Raw genomic sequence first — 7580 nt, 5'->3', positions numbered from 1 at the left:
ACCACTGCTTCCGTGGCTCGTGGTCTCAAGACCAGTTATTCTGACACAATAGTTCCAGCAAGAACCACTGCTTCCGTGGCTCGTGGTCTCAAGACCAGTTAATTCTGAGACAATAGTTCCAGCAGGAACCACTGCTTCCGTGGCTCGTGGTCTCAAGACCAGTTATTCTGACACAATAGTTCCAGCAAGAACCACTGCCTCCGTGGCTCGTGGTCTCAAGACCAGTTATTCTGACACTATAGTTCCAGCAAGAACCACTGCTTCCGTGGCTCGTGGTCTCAAGACCAGTTATTCTGACACAATAGTTCCAGCAGGAACCACTGCTTCCGTGGCTCGTGGTCTCAAGACCTATTATTGTGACACAATAGTTCCAGCAAGAACCAATGCCTCCGTGGCTCGTGGTCTCAAGACCAATTATTCTGACACAATAGTTCCAGCAGGAACCACTGCTTCCGTGGCTCGTGGTCTCAAGACCTATTATTGTGACACAATAGTTCCAGCAAGAACCAATGCCTCCGTGGCTCGTGGTCTCAAGACCAATTATTCTGACACAATAGTTCCAGCAAGAACCACTGCCTCCGTGGCTCGTGGTCTCAAGGCCAGTTATTCTGACACAATAGTTCCAGCAGGAACCACTGCTTCCGTGGCTCGTTGTCTCAAGACCAGTTATGCTGACACAATAGTTCCAGCAGGAACCACTGCTTCCGTGGCTCGTGGTCTCAAGACCAGTTAATTCTGACACAATAGTTCCAGCAGGAACCACTGCTTCCGTGGCTCGTGGTCTCAAGACCAGTTATTCTGACACAATAGTTCCAGCAGGAACCACTGCTTCCGTGGCTCGTGGTCTCAAGACCAGTTAATTCTGACACAATAGTTCCAGCAAGAACCAATGCCTCCGTGGCTCGTGGTCTCAAGACCAATTATTCTGACATAATAGTTCCAGCAAGAACCACTGCCTCCGTGGCTCGTGGTCTCAAGACCAATTATTCTGACACAATAGTTCCAGCAAGAACCACTGCCTCCGTGGCTCGTGGTCTCAAGACCAGTTATTCTGACACAATAGTTCCAGCAGGAACCACTGCTTCCGTGGCTCGTGGTCTCAAGACCAGTTATTCTGACACAATAGTTCCAGCAGGAACCACTGCTTCCGTGGCTCCTGGTCTCAAGACCAGTTATTCTGACACAATAGTTCCAGCAGGAACCACTGCTTCCGTGGCTCCTGGTCTCAAGACCAGTTATTCTGACACAATAGTTCCAGCAGGAACCACTGCTTCCGTGGTTCGTGGTCTCAAGACCAGTTATTCTGACACAATAGTTCCAGCAAGAACCACTGCTTCCGTGGCTCGTGGTCTCAAGACCAGTTATCCTGACACAATAGTTCCAGCAAGAACCACTGCTTCCGTGGCTCGTGGTCTCAAGACCAGTTATTCTGACACAATAGTTCCAGCAAGAACCACTGCTTCCGTGGCTCGTGGTCTCAAGACCAGTTATTCTGACACAATAGTTCCAGCAGGAACCACTGCTTCCGTGGCTCGTGGTCTCAAGACCAATTAATTTTGACACAATAGTTCCAGCAAGAACCACTGCTTCCGTAGCTCGTGGTCTCAAGACCAGTTATTCTGACACAATAGTTCCAGCAAGAACCACTGCTTCAGTGGCTCGTGGTCTCAAGACCAGTTATTCTGACACAATAGTTCCAGCAAGAACCACTGCTTCAGTGGCTCGTGGTCTCAAGACCAGTTATTCTGACACAATAGTTCCAGCAAGAACCACTGCTTCCGTGGCTCGTGGTCTCATGACCAGTTATTCTGACACAATAGTTCCAGCAAGAACCACTGCTTCCGTGGCTCGTTGTCTCAAGACCAGTTATTCTGACACAATAGTTCCAGCAAGAACCACTGCTTCAGTGGCTCGTGGTCTCAAGACCAGTTATTCTGACACAATAGTTCCAGCAAGAACCACTGCCTCCGTGACTCGTGGTCTCAAGACCAGTTATTTCTGAGACAATAGTTCCAACAGGAACCACTGCTTCCGTGGCTCGTGGTCTCAAGACCAGTTATTCTGACACAATAGTTCCAGCAAGAACCACTGCCTCCGTGGCTCGTGGTCTCAAGACCAGTTATTCTGACACAATAGTTCCAGCAAGAACCACTGCTTCCGTGGCTCGTGGTCTCAAGACCAGTTATTCTGACGCAATAGTTCCAGCAGGAACCACTGCTTCCGTGGCTCGTGATCTCAAGACCAGTTATTCTGACACAATAGTTCCAGCAAGAACCACTGCCTCCGTGGCTCGTGGTCTCAAGACCAGTTATTCTGACACAATAGTTCCAGCAAGAACCACTGCTTCCGTGGCTCGTGGTCTCAAGACCAGTTATTCTGACACAATAGTTCCAGCAAGAACCACTGCTTCCGTGGCTCGTCGTCTCAAGACCAGTTATTCTGACACAATAGTTCCAGCAGGAACCACTGCTTCCGTGGCTCGTGGTCTGAAGACCAGTTATTCTGACACAATAGTTCCAGCAGGAACCACTGCTTCCGCGGCTCGTGGTCACAAGACCAGTTATTCTGACACAATAGTTCCAGCAAGAACCACTGCCTCCGTGGCTCGTGGTCTCAAGACCAGTTATTCTGACACAATAGTTCCAGCAAGAACCACTGCCTCCGTGGCTCGTGGTCTCAAGACCAGTTATGCTGACACAATAGTTCCAGCAGGAACCACTGCTTCCGTGGCTCGTGGTCTCAAGACCAGTTATTCTGACACAATAGTTCCAGCAGGAACCACTGCTTCCGTGGCTCGTGGTCTCAAGACCAGTTAATTCTGAGACAATAGTTCCAACAGGAACCACTGCTTCCGTGGCTCGTGGTCTCAAGACCAGTTATTCTGACACAATAGTTCCAGCAAGAACCACTGCCTCCGTGGCTCGTGGTCTCATGACCAGTTATTCTGACACAATAGTTCCAGCAAGAACCACTGCTTCCGTGGCTCGTGGTCTCAAGACCAGTTATTCTGACGCAATAGTTCCAGCAGGAACCACTGCTTCCGTGGCTCGTGATCTCAAGACCTATTATTGTGACACAATAGTTCCAGCAAGAACCAATGCCTCCGTGGCTCGTGGTCTCAAGACCAATTATTCTGACACAATAGTTCCAGCAGGAACCACTGCTTCCGTGGCTCGTGGTCTCAAGACCAGTTATTCTGACACAATAGTTCCAGCAAGAACCACTGCTTCCGTGGCTCGTGGTCTCAAGACCAGTTATTCTGACACAATAGTTCCAGCAGGAACCACTGCTTCCGTGGCTCGTGGTCTCAAGACCAGTTATTCTGACACAATAGTTCCAGCAGGAACCACTGCTTCCGTGGCTCGTGGTCTCATGACCAGTTATTCTGACACAATAGTTCCAGCAGGAACCACTGCTTCCGTGGCTCGTGGTCTCAAGACCAGTTATTCTGACACAATAGTTCCAGCAAGAACCACTGCCTCCGTGGCTCGTGGTCTCAAGACCTATTATTGTGACACAATAGTTCCAGCAAGAACCACTGCCTCCGTGGCTCGTGGTCTCAAGACCAGTTATTCTGACACAATAGTTCCAGCAGGAACCACTGCCTCCGTGGCTCGTGGTCTGAAGACCAGTTATTCTGACACAATAGTTCCAGCAGGAACCACTGCCTCCGTGGCTCGTGGTCTCAAGACCAGTTATTCTGACACAATAGTTCCAGCAGGAACCACTGCCTCCGTGGCTCGTGGTCTCAAGACCAGTTATTCTGACACAATAGTTCCAGCAGGAACCACTGCCTCCGTGGCTCGTGGTCTCAAGACCAGTTATTCTGACACAATAGTTCCAGCAGGAACCACTGCTTCCGTGGCTCGTGGTCTCAAGACCAGTTATTCTGACAATAGTTCCAGCAAGAACCACTGCTTCCGTGGCTCGTGGTCTCAAGACCAGTTATTCTGACACAATAGTTCCAGCAAGAACCACTGCTTCCGTGGCTCGTGGTCTCAAGACCAGTTATTCTGACACAATAGTTCCAGCAGGAACCACTGCTTCCGTGGCTCGTGGTCTCAAGACCAGTTATCCTGACAATAGTTCCAGCAGGAACCACTGCTTCCGTGGCTCGTGGTCTGAAGACCAGTTATTCTGACACAATAGTTCCAGCAGGAACCACTGCTTCCGCGGCTCGTGGTCTCAAGACCAGTTATTCTGACACAATAGTTCCAGCAAGAACCACTGCCTCCGTGGCTCGTGGTCTCAAGACCAGTTATTCTGACACAATAGTTCCAGCAAGAACCACTGCTTCCGTGGCACGTGGTCTCAAGACCAGTTATGCTGACACAATAGTTCCAGCAGGAACCACTGCTTCCGTGGCTCGTGGTCTCAAGATCAGTTATTCTGACACAATAGTTCCAGCAGGAACCACTGCTTCCGTGGCTCGTGGTCTCAATACCAGTTATGCTGACACAATAGTTCCAGCAGGAACCACTTCTTCCGTGGCTCGTGGTCTCAAGACCAGTTAATTCTGACACAATAGTAACAGCAGGAACCACTGCTTCCGTGGCTCGTGGTCTCAAGACCAGTTATTCTGACACAATAGTTCCAGCAAGAACCACTGCCTCCGTGGCTCGTGGTCTCAAGACCAGTTATTCTGACACAATAGTTCCAGCAAGAACCACTGCCTCCGTGGCTCGTGGTCTCAAGACCAGTTATTCTGACACAATAGTTCCAGCAAGAACCACTGCCTCCGTGGCTCGTGGTCTCAAGACCAGTTATGCTTACACAATAGTTCCAGCAGGAACCACTGCTTCCGTGGCTCGTGGTCTTAGGATCAGTTATCCTGACACAATAGTTCCAGCAGGAACCACTGCTTCCGTGGCTCGTGGTCTCAAGACCAGTTATTCTGACACAATAGTTCCAGCAGGAACCACTGCTTCCGTGGCTCGTGGTCTCAAGACCAGTTAATTCTGAGACAATAGTTCCAGCAGGAACCACTGCTTCCGTGGCTCGTGGTCTCAAGACCAGTTATTCTGACACAATAGTTCCAGCAAGAACCACTGCCTCCGTGGCTCGTGGTCTCAAGACCAGTTATTTTGACACAATAGTTCCAGCAGGAACCACTGCTTCCGTGGCTCGTGGTCTCAAGACCAGTTATTCTGACACAATAGTTCCAGCAAGAACCACTGCTTCCGTGGCTCGTGGTCTCAAGACCAGTTATTCTGACTCAATAGTTCCAGCAGGAACCACTGCTTCCGTGGCTCGTGGTCTCAAGATCAGTTATACTGACACAATAGTTCCAGCAGGAACCACTGCTTCCGTGGCTCGTGGTCTCAAGACCAGTTATTCTGACACAATAGTTCCAGCAGGAACCACTGCTTCCGTGGTTCGTGGTCTCAAGACCTATTATTGTGACACAATTGTTCCAGCAAGAACAAGTGCCTCCGTGGCTCGTGGTCTCAAGACCTGTTATTGTGACACAATAGTTCCAGCAAGAACCACTGTCTCCGTGGCTCGTGGTCTCAAGACCAATTATTCTGACACAATAGTTCCAGCAAGAACCACTGCTTCTGTGGCTCGTGGTCTCAAGACCAGTTATTCTGACACAATAGTTCCAGCAAGAACCACTGCTTCCGTGGCTCGTTGTCTCAAGACCAGTTATGCTGACACAATAGTTCCAGCAGGAACCACTGCTTCCGTGGCTCGTGGTCTCAAGACCAGTTAATTCTGACACAATAGTTCCAGCAGGAACCACTGCTTCCGTGGCTCGTGGTCTCAAGACCAGTTATTCTGACACAATAGTTCCAGCAGGAACCACTGCTTCCGTGGCTCGTGGTCTCAAGACCAGTTAATTCTGACACAATAGTTCCAGCAAGAACCAATGCCTCCGTGGCTCGTGGTCTCAAGACCAATTATTCTGACACAATAGTTCCAGCAAGAACCACTGCCTCCGTGGCTCGTGGTCTCAAGACCAATTATTCTGACACAATAGTTCCAGCAAGAACCACTGCCTCCGTGGCTCGTGGTCTCAAGACCAGTTATTCTGACACAATAGTTCCAGCAGGAACCACTGCTTCCGTGGCTCGTGGTCTCAAGACCAGTTATTCTGACACAATAGTTCCAGCAGGAACCACTGCTTCCGTGGCTCCTGGTCTCAAGACCAGTTAATTCTGACACAATAGTTCCAGCAGGAACCACTGCTTCCGTGGCTCCTGGTCTCAAGACCAGTTATTCTGACACAATAGTTCCAGCAGGAACCACTGCTTCCGTGGTTCGTGGTCTCAAGACCAGCTATTCTGACACAATAGTTCCAGCAAGAACCACTGCTTCCGTGGCTCGTGGTCTCAAGACCAGTTATCCTGACACAATAGTTCCAGCAAGAACCACTGCTTCCGTGGCTCGTGGTCTCAAGACCAGTTATTCTGACACAATAGTTCCAGCAAGAACCACTGCTTCCGTGGCTCGTGGTCTCAAGACCAGTTATTCTGACACAATAGTTCCAGCAGGAACCACTGCTTCCGTGGCTCGTGGTCTCAAGACCAATTAATTCTGACACAATAGTTCCAGCAAGAACCACTGCTTCCGTGGCTCGTGGTCTCAAGACCAGTTATTCTGACACAATAGTTCCAGCAAGAACCACTGCTTCCGTGGCTCGTGGTCTCAAGACCAGTTAATTCTGAGACAATAGTTCCAGCAGGAACCACTGCTTCCGTGGCTCGTGGTCTCAAGACCAGTTATTCTGACACAATAGTTCCAGCAAGAACCACTGCCTCCGTGGCTCGTGGTCTCAAGACCAGTTATTCTGACACTATAGTTCCAGCAAGAACCACTGCTTCCGTGGCTCGTGGTCTCAAGACCAGTTATTCTGACACAATAGTTCCAGCAGGAACCACTGCTTCCGTGGCTCGTGGTCTCAAGACCTATTATTGTGACACAATAGTTCCAGCAAGAACCAATGCCTCCGTGGCTCGTGGTCTCAAGACCAATTATTCTGACACAATAGTTCCAGCAGGAACCACTGCTTCCGTGGCTCGTGGTCTCAAGACCTATTATTGTGACACAATAGTTCCAGCAAGAACCAATGCCTCCGTGGCTCGTGGTCTCAAGACCAATTATTCTGACACAATAGTTCCAGCAAGAACCACTGCCTCCGTGGCTCGTGGTCTCAAGGCCAGTTATTCTGACACAATAGTTCCAGCAGGAACCACTGCTTCCGTGGCTCGTTGTCTCAAGACCAGTTATGCTGACACAATAGTTCCAGCAGGAACCACTGCTTCCGTGGCTCGTGGTCTCAAGACCAGTTAATTCTGACACAATAGTTCCAGCAGGAACCACTGCTTCCGTGGCTCGTGGTCTCAAGACCAGTTATTCTGACACAATAGTTCCAGCAGGAACCACTGCTTCCGTGGCTCGTGGTCTCAAGACCAGTTAATTCTGACACAATAGTTCCAGCAAGAACCAATGCCTCCGTGGCTCGTGGTCTCAAGACCAATTATTCTGACATAATAGTTCCAGCAAGAACCACTGCCTCCGTGGCTCGTGGTCTCAAGACCAATTATTCTGACACAATAGTTCCAGCAAGAACCACTGCC

This window comes from Cherax quadricarinatus, chromosome 1 (genome assembly GCF_038502225.1).
Source record: "Cherax quadricarinatus isolate ZL_2023a chromosome 1, ASM3850222v1, whole genome shotgun sequence".
NCBI lineage: Eukaryota > Metazoa > Arthropoda > Malacostraca > Decapoda > Parastacidae > Cherax > Cherax quadricarinatus.
Note: the sequence above shows the minus strand (reverse complement) of the source record.